Source organism: Rhinolophus sinicus, chromosome 17 (assembly GCF_057876585.1).
Source record: "Rhinolophus sinicus isolate RSI-liver-muscle chromosome 17, RSI-T2T, whole genome shotgun sequence".
Classification (NCBI taxonomy): domain Eukaryota; kingdom Metazoa; phylum Chordata; class Mammalia; order Chiroptera; family Rhinolophidae; genus Rhinolophus; species Rhinolophus sinicus.
The window spans coordinates 22,388,129-22,404,637 of NC_142517.1; the positions used below are offsets into that span (position 1 = coordinate 22,388,129).

The 16,509-nt window shown below is 35.8% G+C and overlaps 1 protein-coding gene across 39 annotated transcripts in view; it reads right to left on the minus strand.

Annotated features, from left to right (window-relative positions):
- Positions 1-16,509, minus strand: part of LOC109447544 (uncharacterized) — a 661,414-nt gene that overhangs the window by 106,750 nt on the left and 538,155 nt on the right. For 33 of the 39 annotated variants that reach the window (XR_012494217.2, XR_012494213.2, XR_012494211.2 and 30 more), the window contains one exon: positions 7,017-7,100. The exons of the other annotated variants lie outside the window; for them this stretch is intronic. The gene's annotated coding sequence lies outside the window, so the exon portion shown is untranslated. The remainder of the gene's footprint in view (positions 1-7,016; positions 7,101-16,509) is intronic. 39 annotated transcript variants of the gene reach the window in all.

Consider the following 16,509-nt stretch of genomic DNA (forward strand, 5'->3'; position numbering starts at 1 on the left):
TTCTGGGCCCCACCCCCAGATTTTACAATTCAGTGGCCCTGAGGTGGGGCCCAAGAATACGCATTGCTAACAACTTCCCAGGTGATACTGAACCTGCTAGTATCCATTCACTTTGAGAACCATTATTCTATCGTAATTGTTCTCCATATAGTCTATACAATCACTGGGAGTATTCTTTAAGATATCTACATTGTAAAATTATGCCTTTACAATTAGGATCCGAGTATATGCTAGGGAAAATGGCCAGAATGACTAAATCCTGAGTCATAGCAGAACAAAAAGAACACCTACCAAAAAGTATTTCAGCTTTAGGAGCCGCCAACAACCTGCCCACTGAGGGCTGCTCAACGAAGATTAAACAAGAAAGATACTAAGCAGACCAGAGATGATGCTCACCCTCGGCTCACACTGTCACCACTAAAATAGTGAGAGAGAACACCACTTCCATATTGACGGCATTGTAGGTAGACCTACATATTAGTTAAAATTAGATAAAAATTTTGACTCTATCCTCTATGAAATGGTGAGTCTGGGAGATTGAAAAACTGAAACATGACCCATGAGGTCTGAGTTTTAGGTAATAAAATATATATCAATCAGGACTCCCCCTCCTACCCCCGTTGAAAATGAAACTCAATTTCAATTCAGACCAGCTTCAGCCAAACGCAAAGCATATTGTCTCATTACCAGGAGTAAGTTGGAAAATTTATCCATGGTATCTACATGCTCAAACAATATTCCGAAATTTTGTCAACTTTCCCTGTTGCTCCTGAGACTGACCGTCATTTGTCAGAATTTAGTCTAATGTCCAACCATGAACCAATGTCTGTGGCCTCAGGTGTAGGGTTGGGTTGGCCAGACACCCCGAGATGTCACCTTGGAAAACGAGTAGCCTTGTTGAAAGTCCCAATTCTCATCTAGTTTACCCCAATGTTCCAAAGAAATATTATCATTTTTTCATATGCCTGGACATGAGAAAATTTGGGAAACATTGCTTTAGAAGATAAAGTAACACAGGATGGGAAATAGGCCAATTATTGCTACAATGGGCCTAGCGAACAGAACTTCCACATGTCTTAAAGTCAAAATTGAGTGTATAAAACCAACATCCCTAACTTTTATGCTGTTACCTGAGTTAGGTAGATAATAAATCCCTTATAGAAGTGGCATCTACACTCTCAGAAGGGGGAGGAGAGAGGGGAAAGTGGATAGAGAGCCTGAGATAAGACTTGAGGTACCTGTGCTGATGCCCACCCCCCCACCCCCCCATCCCTACTTCAATCACTGTGATTTGGGCTCTGTTTCTTTCTATTTTGCATGTAATCCTTGCTTGAGTTCAGGGTTCATTGGCTGAAAAAAGCTTGCAAAATGCCACCTTCAGAACAGGCTTAGACAGAGGCCCCTCCATTGTAGTTATGCCAGCCTTCATTATAGTAACTCAGAAATATTCTTTCCTTGAAAAACCCAAGCTCAAGATAATATGAACTCTATACCTTATAGCCCCCTACTAGGAGTGGTGCAGGGAATAAACTCTCTGGGACTGAATTTTTGATTTAGTTACAGTGCAATAGCTTACTTAGTTTGAAGGATATGGACTTAACTAAAGCTCAGAAATCAGCTCGTCATCTTCCCCTTGCTCAGGAGCCCGAGCAGGGCACGGCATGGTTTGGGACAATTCTGGCAGTAGTCCAGTGAGAAAATATTGCATGCCAGGTTCACGCTCAATTATCTACAGTTTGAAAAGAAATGTTCTCAGAATTAAAAAAAAAAAAAAAAAAATAAGGAAAAGAAAAACTCATACAAAGATAACCAACACAGCTTTTAGGAAAACTTCTAGGTTTTAAGCACTTCATTGTGGAATCACACAAAGATGATTTTAAAAGCCAAGTTTTGAAGTGAGATGTACGGTTCTGGGTCTTCAACAAATTCTGACAAGATTTCACACACTGTCAGAGAGGTTCTTTTCTCTTGCCTGGCTTCCCTGTGGTGGGAGTGGGGACCGAGCCAATGCCCCAACCTCCTTACACTCAGGGAGCCACTTTGACCCAATTCCAGAAGCCCAAGGGCTGTCCTTAATTAGCATTGTAATTTATATTGCACAATTATGCAAATTGGGTACATAAACAAAATTATCCATTCAGTTTGGCTTTGCTACATGAGAAATGCAAAGAGAGTAAAAGATAAAGAAAACAATACATTTGTTTTAATGTAATGCACCAGTTCTTACTTTATCCATTCTTTTGTTTTCCTCTTTCACCTTGCACTTGGGTTTTTAAAAAATTTTCCTTTCTCCTATTTTCTTTTCTTTTCTTTTTATGCTGTGTTTTCTTCCTTTATCTATGTTTAAGTCTTTTCCTTGAAAAATTTTCCATCTCATTAATTCTGCTGCAGTGATTCGTAACTCTTCAGGCCATGTCTTTGTTTTCTGATAGCACTACTATCTCAACTGTCTAGAGTTTCCCTTTTCTTCTTGCTCCCAGATTCTCTCCTTTCTCCTGGTGTCCTTTACCATTTTACTCCATTTGCCTGTGAGTTTGACTTGCTTTTATACCTCTGTGATGCCAACATGCTTAGGATGCAATCACTTTTACTAAAACTGAAAATAAGCATGGCTAATAACGGAGCTTGGAAGATAGAAAATTTAAGATACAAAGCCCAGTGAAACAGAACTGGAAGCCAGTGCCTACAAGCAATAGACAGTATTCAAGTTGATATCCACCACCTGGTAATCCATCAACAAATCAGCATGACAAAGATATTTTTCCTAACTGGGTGATAAGTCAAATTGAGCCAGCCTCTTTAAAAAGCCTTAACATTGTACAGAAGACCAGAAAATCTAAAATACCTAAAAGTAATGGAAAATATAACCTTCTAGATAAAGCTGGCTAAGCCAGGACACTGGCTACTGTGCCTGACAATATTCGGAGACTAACCGTTAAAGGGATTTATAAGAGGGGCTTGAACAGAATTGTGGCGAGAACAGAATTGTTCATTGCTTTATCTGCCCAGAACCACAGCTCCCACGGGGACATATGCCTCCTCCTGTTACAGCCCTCTGGCTGTAGGAACAGCAGCCAAATTAAAACATAACCCAAGGGATACTAGACCCAACTTGGGCAAATCATAGCACCCTCCCTTTGGCTATAACTTGTTTCCACTTTGAATAACAATCAAATGCTTTCCCTTCCAGAGCAGACTTTTAGTCCCTGTCTCCCTCTCTGACTCCCACTTCATCTCCTACATTTCTCCCATTCACTTACTAAGTTCTAGTCACCCTGGCTTCCTAATATTCTCAGGTCATTGTTTTTGTATCTTTCATCCTCTCCTCCTGGAGTGATCTTGATTTTTCAATGGATGGTTTCTTCTTGTCATTTGAGTCTCTACTCAAATGTCATCTCTGAGAAATATGCTCTTATATTTCTACCTAATGTTGACCTCCATTCCCTCACTTGCTATATATATATATATATATATATAAAACCTTGCTTTAAGTTAGTGTCATTGAAAATTGGCTATGTATATATTTTGTACATGTATTTACCTCTCAGAAACATATATTTTATCTTATTTGTTGCCTATCTTTTCCCACTAAAATGTCAGATCTTGCCTATCTGATTGACCTCTGTATTCCCAGTATTCAGGATGGTGTGAGACACATAGGGCATGCCAAGCTAATTTTGATTTAAGTGAATGAATTAATATTTGTTATAGAATGGGCAATGACCTAAACCTGGCCAAAGGTTTCCATTCCCATGATTTGTGGGCTTTGTGATCAAAAGCAAGTCAAGTTCATGGTTTGGAGCATTGAGTGCTAGAACTAGGAGATACAAAGCTGACACAAACAGGTTTCCACCATGTGAACCAAAGTGAGTACGGCAGTAGGGGGAGGGGGTAGATGGTGGGAGAGGGAACAAGTAAGGGGTAGTAAGAAGGGTTGAGGAGTACAGTGAATGAAAACCGAGAGTTTGGACAGTGTTTATTGCATGGTTTCTGATGTTCCTGAGGCCCAGCTACGTTCCTGCCTTTGGTTTCTATGAAAATCCTCAGGTTCCTTTCTATGATTAGTGCTTTTCCTTTAACTGTAAATTGGATTTCAATCCTCTGCAATCAATAAAAATAATACATAATAATGTTGTAACATTGTGCTTAAGAACTTAAAATTGGGTGCAAAATTAGGGTTTGAATCACGATGCTGCTATTTATTACCTGTATCATTGAGGACCAATTTCTTAATCTCTCCAATTTTAGTTCCCTTATCTAAACATGAAGGGCAATAATAGAATATACCTGAAAGGGGCACTGGAATGGTTAAATGTAATTATACATATAAATTTCTTAGGCAAAGTGTGTGATATATTAGTACATTCCTAATTAGGGAAGGAACTACAGCCTGGCTCCAGGGTGAAAGTCTGCTTTCAAATGGGATTTCAACCCACCCTCAATGATGTATCTTACTTCCTGCAGTATATCTTGCATTCTAGTTTTTGTTAGAATATTTTCTAAATTCTTTTTGTGATTAAATATATTTAGAATTGGACTTCTTTACTTTTCTCTATGAACAATTATGCTCATGTCATCTTTGATAGATCAGTTTCTGCTAGACGTCTGGGTGGACCATTTGTGAATTACCAAAATATGTGGTGCTAAGAAATGGGAAAATTGATGATCTAGATTGATTCTCTTCAAGTGTAAGGTGGTAAGTGCTAGGTATCCAGTCTATGAAGAGAAAGGTAAGTTCACAGGATGAAATCCTGGAAGACAAACAACAGAAGCTTGCCTCTCCTAAGCCTCTTGGTAATTGCCTATTACAGGATGTGGGTTGTTACAATAAGAAGAATGAAACTATAAATAAACACGAACGCTGGAGAGGGGTTTGGACTGGATCAACCTTTTTGAATGAGGCTTGAGATACCACTTTGCTGCTCCCATAGTATAGTCCTATATCCTAATGTCCAGTCTACAAAGATCCCATAAGTCAGTTCCACCCTCACCACATCAATAAACTGGAGGAGCCACTCTGGGAGTGGGCATGGGGGAGGGTGTGTGGGGGGAAGAGGCTGTTCTAAGACCAGCAAAACTAAAATGCAAGGAGTGATGACAGAGGTAAGCAAGTGTAGCAGACAGTAAAATGCAGGTCTCTAGTAAGTTAACACGTATTTCTTAAAAATGTATCATATTAAAACAATGTATCATATATGCCAAAAGTAAAATAAATAAAAAAGGAATTTTTAAAAAGACTGTAGCATGAAATTAAAAGTATAGAAATGAAAAGTTTCAAAAACTTACACACAATTTAATGATATCAATTAAAAAATGCTCATGTTTTTTAATACGTTCCCTTACCTCAGCGAAAACTGAAATTCAGATTCTATTAAGTAGCAGGACTGGATTTCTAATGGGCTTGTAATTCCCAGGTAATAGGGAGAGATTATGATGGAGTGGGGTTTATGACTAGAAAACTGAGTAATATTTAACATAGTAGGTTAGAGTAGATTTAAAGAGATTGAACACTGTTTTTCTGATAAATTTTGGGTATGGATTTGAGAGGAAAACTAGATTATAGATACTATATTTTCTGTTTACATTCAAATTACAGTATGTATGGAATTTTGTGACTCTTATAATCCAGGAAAAACCAGGTAAAAATTTAATAAGAATATCTGATTCAAATTTTTACAAAAACATAAAATTATAAGAAATACACTTTAAAAACATTTATGGGCCCTAAAAATATGATTGAATCCCTGGAGAGACAGTATTGTTATATGGTAAGGTCAAATATTGTAAATTGGTCATTGAAATCATTTACGTATGGCTGAGATAAATGAAAGTATTGATGGATTATTGGATATTATTTTAATACACTATACAAATTATATTTGCTAGTATGTCATCAAGAAAATTGCAATTACTTTCTTAAACAATATTGCCCTTTATATAATTTTTCATTTCGTATTTGTTGTATTCTTTCTCAGTTCTATTATTTTTTCACTCTTTGCAGAAAATTAGAGATTTTTCCTTTAAAAATTAAGTTATGTGATTCATTTGTTGATTTTACATTTCTCCAGTTCAATAAAATATGTGTTGTTTCAGTCTCTAAGATTTGTCTCTTTGATTTGTAGTGTGCTTAAGTTCTTGAGATAAAGACTTGATTCACATATATATATATATGATTCATATATATATATGAATATATATGAATCATATATATATAATTAAAACCTACAAATTTGTTTCTGAATGAGTGTTGCTAATATACTTGTGTTGAAATGTGGTGCTGTAATATTAGATTTCTAAATAGTCTACAATTACAGTTTTATTTTCTGTTTTATCCCAATGATTATTTAGGCAACTGGTTTACTTATCTAATGTTAATTTGTTTGATTGTTTTTAATACTCTGGGGGGTATTTTTATGGAAAATGTATTTTTAGTACTATTAAATTGTAACCATATATGATTTCTGCAATTTCTATTATTTACCATTTATTTGTTCTTGCCTAATACTGATCTGTTTTAGTAAATAAACCATAGATGCTTGAAACAAATGTGTAGTTTTTGTTTAGAGGGTACAAAACTTCATAGACATCAATTATTAACTTTTCCTTCTATTTTCTTGATTTTCATTATTCAAATTATCTGATGCTTCTCCAACGATTTTGTAGTTATATACCATGTTCACCTGTTTTATAAATATGTGCTTCCCCCTAAAATGTCTACGTACATTCTTTTTATACCTTATACTTGTATTATTATCCAAGCTATGAATGAAGGCACATAGTTGGCCCCTTCCTGTTAAGATGAATATTTTGTTACATATTTCCTTTTGCATTCCCCCCACTTCTCACTTCTCCTACATTCACATTCTTTCTAATCATCAATTATAATCCATGTTCTAAAACCAACTCATTGTTGTTTAATCTTTTTTAAAAAAATGTTTAAGTGTCTTATTTTGCCAATGATTTTTACATTTGCATTCAATTTTCTAAGCATATTATCAACGATTAGGTAAACTTACTTTTATGTTCGTTCACCACCGTGTTTTCCTGTTCTCACACGACGACTGACACATCATATGCTCTTGGGAATTCTCGTTAAGGAACTAATGCAGTAGAACAAGAGAGAAAAGAGCCTGATCAAGTGAAACTTAAACTCCCATCCTAAGTGTTGCTTCTATAAGTGCATGTTACCTGAACATATTACCAAGATTATGGTAAATCCATAGAATGGATTTCACCTTGATAGCCCCATATCTGCTGTGGTCAAACACACACACATACACACAAATCAATACTAATGGAAATGAACACTTTACTATGTCCCATATGCTAGTACTCCTGGAATGTGAAACGCTTACATTAACTTCATTGTTATTAGTAGCTCTTTTATAAGATTCACCTGTAAATAACTGTAAACATTGGTCTCGAACTTGGCTGCACATTGTAATCACATGGGGAGATTTCTAAAAGATCCTACTGGCCTGACTACCCACCAGCTCAATTAAATCCAAATCTCTCTGGTTGAGATCCAGGCGTATTTCCTAAAGCTCCTCATGTGACTGCAGAGTAAAGTCAAGTATGAGAACGGAGGAGAGTCAACAGAGTCTGAACTCAGTCTAGTAATGCCTGTGGATATAATGTGTCATGCGGGGTCTCTGATCCCGCTCCCTGCATAAGAACGCAGGATATGGTGAGGCCAAAAAGGAACAAACAGAGCCATAGATAGGGGAGTCATACCAGTATATTCTTGATGGTGGCTGGTCAAGAAACAAAAACAAACATCCGCTAGTACCCAATGAGGGGTTTTCCTGCACCCCAGTCTCACTGGCAGCCAGGCAAGACATGGGAAGTAGGATCAAACAATCTGCAATCCGCTGTCTGCTTCTTTGCCAACCAACCAACCAACCCCCTAGCGTAGCCACAGCAGTTATATTAGTGGCTAATGGCTAACTGGTCACAGCTGATGGCCAACGAGTCACAGCTGATGGCCATCTACTACCTGAGCCAGCACCTTTCCACATGAGGCCGAGAGCCTAGAAAATGCTCTCTGGGACTCTGTACCCACATAATGCAACCTACGGAAAAGCTTTTCTGGATTCTTACAAAATGACCTGGGGAAACAGAGTTTTCTTCTGAACTAGGATAACCACATTAAAATGATTGAAAAGCACTTGTATCATTGTTTTATCATTTTTTTAATACGCAGATGAATGGAGTGCCCAGCTCTGTTTTGGGGTGAGAGTAGAGACAACAATAAGGTTTTTCAGAATTGGTCAGCTCAGTTAAAACCAACATGGAAAAACAGACTATAGCCCAATTTTGCAAGACTAAGAACTCTGTCCATTTCATAAATATGGTTTGGGCTGTCTTACACAAGAAAATTTAAAGTTATAGCTGGTATTGAGGTCCTGCAATCTTTTCCTTTATCTTTGGTATATTACCACATATATGCTTCCTGATTTTATGGAACCTCAGACATTTGAGTTCATAATAAGGATCAGATTTTGAAGGATACCCGAATAGAGTCAAGGAAATGTTCCCTCTGGAAATGCACTTTGAATATCAATTGTTGCCATAACAATTATCATGCTTGACTTGAGAGAAGAGACAGGTAAAAAAACAAAACAAAACTCATATGCAAACTTTAGGTGGCATTTTATTATATGCATTTTTCTAAACACACTGTTAGGGAATAAATCAGCATAAGTTATAGTTAACATTGCAATAAAGGGAGGCAACTTGCTGTTTTATATAGGATAATCATTAGATTGCTACTTTTTTAATTTAAAATTTGTTTGACAGTATCAATTCATTTTTTTTCTTCTAGTTTATTGAGGTATAATTGACAAACTTATATACATATTTAATGTATACAATGTGAAGATTTGATATACTCCTATGTATACACCGTAAAATAACCATAATTAGGTTAACACATCCATCACCTCACATTTACCATTTGTGTGTGTGTGTGTGTGTGTGTGTGTGTGTGTGTGATGAGAACACCTAAGACTTATACTCTATTGAAAATTTCAAATATACAATACAGTATTAACTATGGACATCATGCTGTATATTAGAATCAATCAATTAAGCAGTTAACATACTCGAATGTTTTAGGAAAGAGATGTCTCTTTACAGATAAGAGTGAGCTAACTAGTTCACATACAACTTAAACATTATTTTTGGCCTCTCCCCTGCTAGGTAATATCTATTCATTTTATTGTTTACGTTGCTGTTTATAAATATGTTGTTAAAATATGCAAAACGCACTTGTCAGGCAGATAGCCTAATTTATATTTTCAGGATAGCTTTCTTTGTATAGAATCTGGATTTCCCAAGATATACAGCTTGATTGAAAATAACAAGCAGAATATAGGATCCTTGGACACCCATCTTACAGGAAAAATAATCAAGAAGATAATGTGAGTGAAGTGTCTTCTACAGTGACCTTCACTTAGTCCACTGGTCCTCAAACAGGAACTGGACCTGCAGCATCAGTGTCACTTGGGAACTTTACAAATGTCATTCTGAGGCACTGCCCAGCTTACTGAATTAGAAACTCAGGTCTGTGTTTCAACAAACCGTCTGTGTGCTTCTGCTACACGCTAAAGTTGGAGAATCTCTGACATGGTAGAAGTGCCAAAGAAAAGGTAATAGAATAAACATAAAACAATAAAACCTATGACTCTTCCACTGCCTTTTTATTTTGTTTAGAAAACGATCTATCTGCATTAAAAGATAATATTTGCCCAGGTAGTTCATTTTTATCTACAGTAGAATTAATCAGGGTACATAATCTATTTTTGCATTACCTGTCAAAAATTCATGACTGGGTTTTAATATCTTTCAGTGTACACTTAAGTGATCATTAATTCCTTACATTTGCATTCAAAAATTCTTTCAAGCAACAGTGTTAGATTTCACTTGTGCTTTACTTACCTCATTGAGATAATGTTACTATAATGATCTCACTTATATATTGCATAATTAGATCTAATATCTCTTTAATGAGATACACCATGTTATTTGGAACCAGCTGCCCTATCATAGATAGCAAAGGATACCCTATGCTAAATTTTCCAAGACATTTAATAAATGGTCATTTCATACAAATTATTTTTTCCTTTTTTCTTTCAAAATCTAGTTGTTTCTTGGTGGATATTAACATTCACAGTAACTCAAAGGATTAAGGGTGTCAGCTGGCTTTGGCACGAAACATAACAATTATTTGCTGGGAGAGTAAAGACTCACTCGGTTATCAAGAAAAAAAACAGTTAAGTGAGAATATAGATCAGGTTGCTCTCACGTTCTTGCATGTATACATTCACAACATATGTTAAAATTTTATGATATTACAGTTTAAGAAAGAACCTCTTTTATATGAAGAATAAATTTATTTATTAAGGAAGAGCTACGTGTCGGCTTAAGAATGTGGTAGTCCGTTTTTTTTTTCAGTAACTGCTTATGTATGTTTAATAAATATGAGATGGAAATAAGTACATATATATCTGTAGGGGTTGCTTCATTGGTTATTCACTCATACAAAAATACTTATGTGAATTGTTAATACAGACAAATGAATCCACAATAGACATGTGTAGACATATAAGGTGAACTGCATGGAGGCACAGTTACTAGTTAATATTCAATGGTATTCTCATCTCTCTGCTGAATATAAATATATAACTATTTATCTGAACTGTATTTGCTGGAGAATGAAACCAGAGCATGCAGCATTTTATGAAAGTGTGGTGAATTAATGGCTAAGATTACCTCACTTCCCTCCAGCCTGAACAGAAGAGGAAATGAAGGGAGACAAACTGAACTGGGATGCACAGGGACTCCCTTGATTCTGCCTGTCACTGTTGTAAGCCAGCTCAAGGCCTCAGGGGAGTCTGGCTGTTTGAGCCTTCCTCAGCCAGCCAGACGGTAACGGCCCACTGCTTTTACTCATTACCCCGAATGTAACGCACTAAATTTAACAAGTAACACACTCAGCGGGAATTTATTGGCCTTTTGCAGCATGATTGCAAAGTAGAATATGGATATGGATTCCAATTACTGTTGACACCCAGATCAGAAGAACAAAGCCTGTATATAATTATTAATCAAAGTTGATATTTTAGGGAAATGAAAATAAGTAAGTCAGTAAATAAATAAATATATATCTATACTATTTGAAGCAAATTTTCCCAGGTTGAAAGAACTCTCCCTGGTTACACAATAGAAGTATTCCAATTAAATATAGGAATAATAAAACTGCAACACATGGAGGCAAAGTGATCCTATAAAGCAACATTTTTTGCATTAAAAGAGCTGTGTGGAGCAAATGTACAGTAGAGAGAAGGCTAACAAATTCCAAACATAGACTCATGTGTAATATGTAAATGCATGGTCAAATAAAAGCAATCTTTAAATAAGAATTTGATGTTTTAATTAGAAAAATAATCTACTTAACATTGTTATTGCAGAAAATAAATATAGATCCCTTAAAATGTGGTAGGAGGAGTGATTGTAACCATATATATGTATATATACACATATATATGGTTATAGTTTCATATCTACAATACTGTTGTTTTGTAATCATGAAAATTACATATTGTTGGCATATGGACAGCTATGATAGATCTCAAAATGGGAGAAGGAGCTAGAATTTTTACTCACATTGGGCAAAAGTTTGTTTTATTTCTAAAGGCCATAGGAACACAATAAGTGTACAGGCATAAGAGAGGAAACATGATTTTATTTTACCAGACTCTGTGTGAATGAAATATATGCATCCCTGGGAAAGGCTGGAACCCTTACATTACACAGCATCATATCCTGGCTTTAATAATGACTAGTTTGCTGACCTTGAGCCACTAATTTAAACTCTCTTAGCCTGTTTCCTCAACTGTAAAACAGGGATAATTATAGTAGCTGACTCTGTTGTTATATTGACAATACTGTATTATATACCTCAAAGTTGCTAAGAAACTAGATGTTAAATGTTCTCACCACAAAAAAAGAAATGACAATTATGGGATATGACGGAGGTGTTACCCAACCTCAAGGTGGTAATCACATTGCAATATATAAGTGTATCAAATCAACACCTTGTACACCTTAAGCTTACACAATGTTATATGTCAATTGTATGTCAATAAAATAATTCTGGTAAATTATTTAATATAGTTCTAACACTCAGTAAATATTAGCAAATGTTATGCTATTTTGTATTATTTTAATCTATTCAGTATTGAAAATCATTAAACCAGAAAACAAATATCATCATAATCTTTCTTTTCCACCTGGATATGTTTCAATACAAATTTGAGCTCAAATATTTTGATGGAAAGGAGGGACATTTTATTCCTCTACTGATTAGTTTGGACGTGAGAGTGCTAATTATATGGCAAAGTCTTGTCTTGTAACTGTGTGAAGTGAAAATGCATTTCTGATACTCAGCAAGCTAAGGTATAACATAAGTCTAATGATACCTGCCTTTGAAGGCATATGCTAAAATGTACATATATGTATATGTCTATACAACTCACCTCATGGCTTGGTAGCTCCAAATATGGAGATTTTTATTAGGGCTCTTTGTATTTAGTCATCACTACAGTTCCACTTGGTAGGTTTCACTGTCATTTCCATTACTTTAGCAAATGAAATGAAGGATGCAACATGTTAACTGGTCTTTACAAGACCACAGTGTTAATAGTAAAAACCTTATTCACTTTAGGTCATTGACCATAAGTCAGTGTTCTTTCTACTGTGGTAACTTCCCTCAGCAAGTGAGAAGATAAAGGTGGATCACTGACAAAATGTGTGTGTGTGTGTGTGTGTGTGTGTGTGTGTGTGTGTGTGTGTAAAAGCCATGTGCTCTTGATAGTTGGTGCATATTTGGGTTTTAAACAGAAAGTGGGTGGGTGAAAATCATCTATGTAGTGCCCTAGTTTTCTCTTTCCTACGAATGTCATGAAGCTTACCTATTTAAAGCCTTAAATAATTGGAATACTGAAACAAAATTATCTGCAGAAGTAGAAAGAAGTACTTCTATCTCAATGTCACCATTGATGTTTTCAGATCAGTATCCATGAAGCCCGTAAAGCCAAAGGACGCAGTTAAGAAACATGAAGTCAATCAACCTGCAAGGAGTCCCAGCATAACAATGAAATGATAACTTAAGCTGAAAAATTTAACCAAAACTACAAATCAAATATATTATATTATATGTATGTCGATTTTTATCATTGAACTTTGTCACTACTCCAGAACAATTTTTATTCCACAATACATAGGAGCCACATGTAAAAACTGGTCAAACAACTTTCAGATATGAGTCAGAGAAACATGAACAATGCATGACTTTTAAAAATTAAGGAAGAAGAAATTAAATCAAATCACACTTTACATAAGCGTGGGTCAATGCTTATATTGAAAGAAATTCATTTATTCTTTCATTCACTCCTTCGTTCAACAATAATATATATTGACGGCCTCTGCTTGGGCAGTTGTATGCTAGCACTGAGGATACAGCACTGAATCAGATGGACAAGGTCATTACCCATGTAATAGTAAAGAAAGATATGAAACAATCATATAATTACAATTTTAATGAGGGTGTTGACTGCAACAGAAGCCTCTATTAGGATTCAAATCTGCTCTTGGGCAAGGGGTCAAAAGGACTCATTAGAAAATAACTTCACATGTGCTAATACACTCAGTCCTCATACCAACCCAATGAGAGCAGCACTGCTACAATCATCCCATTCACAAATTAAGAAACTGAGGGGAAAAAAGACACTAAATATCTTAACAAATCATACAGCCAGTAAAGGATAAATCCAAGATACAAACCCAGGCCATCTGGTTTCATACTCTGCTCTTAACCACTGTGTTATAGACGCTCATGTGCATTTGTGAGGGGATAATGAAAACACACTGAAGATGGAAAGAAAGGCATGCGGGAAGAATCTGCGATAGAGAAGTTCTCGATGCTCCTACATACGAGCAGCCAGCCCTGTCCAATAGAAATGTGAGCTGACATATGTAATTTAAAATTTTTTAGTAGCCATGTTAAGAAAAAGTAAAAAGAAAACAGGTGGGTAGAGTACTCTGGAAAGATGATTTGGCAGTTTCTTATGAAACTAAACATGCAAATACCATATGACCCAGCAATTGGACTCAAGTATTTACCCCAGATAAATGAAGACATATGTTCACACAAAACCTGTACGGAAATGTTTATGGCAGCTTTATTCATAATAGCAAAAGCTAGAACCAAGCCAGGTGTCCTTCATTGGATGAGTAGTTAAACAAAGTGCAGTATATCCATAGCATGGAATGCTATTCAGCAATAAAGAGGAATGAACTATTGATATATTCAATGGCTTAGATCTGTCTTCAGAGAATTACGCTAAGGGAAGAAAGCCAGTTCCCAAAAGATACACTCTGTATGATTTCATTTCCTTAACATTCTTGACATGACAAAATTACATAAACGAAGAATAGACTAATGGTTGCTAGAGCTTAGGGCCAGGGAGGGATGGGGCACAGGAATGGGTGCATGTGGTTAAAAAGCACAGCACGGGGGATCTTTGTGGAGAAGGAACTGCTCCCAATTTTGATGTAATGGTGGAAACATGTACCTATTTGATACATATGTGATAAAAACTGCATAGAACTAGACACCACACACACACACACACACACACACACACACACACACACACATAGACACACACACACACAAATGAATACAATTAAAACTAGAGAAATCTGAATAAGACTGTATCACTGTCAACATCCTGGTAATAATATTGTGACAACAGATTTGCAAGATCTTGCCATTGGGCAAAACGGGATAAAAAGAACACAGGACTTCTCTGTACTATTTCTTACAACAGCATGGCAATCTAGAATTATTTCAAAATAAAAATGTTAATTAGAAGATTAAGCTTATTTTATTCTACTTAACTCAATATATCCAAAATGTTTTCAACATATTAAACAATATAAAAATTATTGAAATTTTAAATCTTTTTTTCATGCTGTCCATTTGAACTGGCTACATTTCTAGTTCTCAGTAGCCACATGTGGCTAGTGGTTACCATCCTGAACAGTACAGGTGCAGGGAAGACAGAGACAGGAAGAGGAGACAGGTAGGTAAGGGTCAGGTTACAGAGAGAGCACTCGTAACAAAATGGCCTACGGAGCCCAATGTTCAGGCAATCTACCACGTTTTCCTCAGCCACCCTGGAGTCTTTGCTGCTCCTGGAACATGCCAAACATGCTCCAAACTCAGGAACCCTTGGTCTTTCTGTTTTCTCTGCCTGGTGCCCTCCTCCCAGGATATCTCTCTGACTTGCTCACACACTAAGAATTATCTCTGTTCAGCTCTCTGTCACACGGTCTTTCCTGACTTACTTATATAAGTAAGTCTTATACATAAAAGAGCAAATTCCACTCTTCGACACTATCACTTATTACACACTTTAATTTTCTTGACAGTACTTATATCATCTGACATTCTATATATTTACTTACTTGCTTATTGTCATTTTCCAACAGGGCCTGGAACAGTGCCTGGCACACAGAATACATCCAATGAATACTTACTGAATGGATTGTTTGATGAATAAATTAATTGTGTTTAATTCCTTCAAAGTTCTCAAATGAACTGCCTGACTCAAATAAAATCTATGATTACCTTGAATTCAAAAACTGACACAATAAATTTCAGAAATTGGGTAAAGCCTTCTGAGGTTTTAAAGTACAAAGCACAGAAGCAATCTCTTTATATCCCAGTAAGATCAATACTATATTTTTAATAAAAAGATTAAGCTTTTGGCTAAACATTTTTTTCTTTAACACTGCCAGTTATTTTAAATAACTCATTTCTGACAAGATCATTTTATTTATATTTTGTTCCTATATTCAGGATAGATTTATTTACATCATGTTGCAAAATTCACTTTTCTACCAAGTAATTCATGCAGAAATTCTGAATAACGGTAATCACTATTGCTAAAAGTGCTATCAAAGCCCACCTAGTACTCTGGGTCTTTCATGATGTATCAGCTTCTTAGAGAAGCATTATTATTAGAAGCAGCAACTCCAATCAGAATTTCTTTCTCTCTTGTATTTCCATTACTGCTTCCAATATGTACCTTAATTCAACATCTATTTATATCAAAGGTATTTATGAAAATGTTCTCACTCCAGGAAGGCAGAAACTGTCTTTTTCTCTCTCAGTCACTAGCATAGTGATTTACACTTTACAGCTGGACTTAGATAAATATGTGATAAATTGAGTGAATTCTGTTTTGTTTTAATAATATATGCATATGCATAGATCTAATCTAGAGGACTTGGTAGGCAAACAATGTCTAAGATACTTCTCAAACACAAATTCATATCATTCAGTATTGTTTTCAGAAAAGAACTAATATTCATCAAATTCCTATGATACATTAAAGATTTCCATGTGACCTCATTTAGTCCCCACAATATATGGAATAT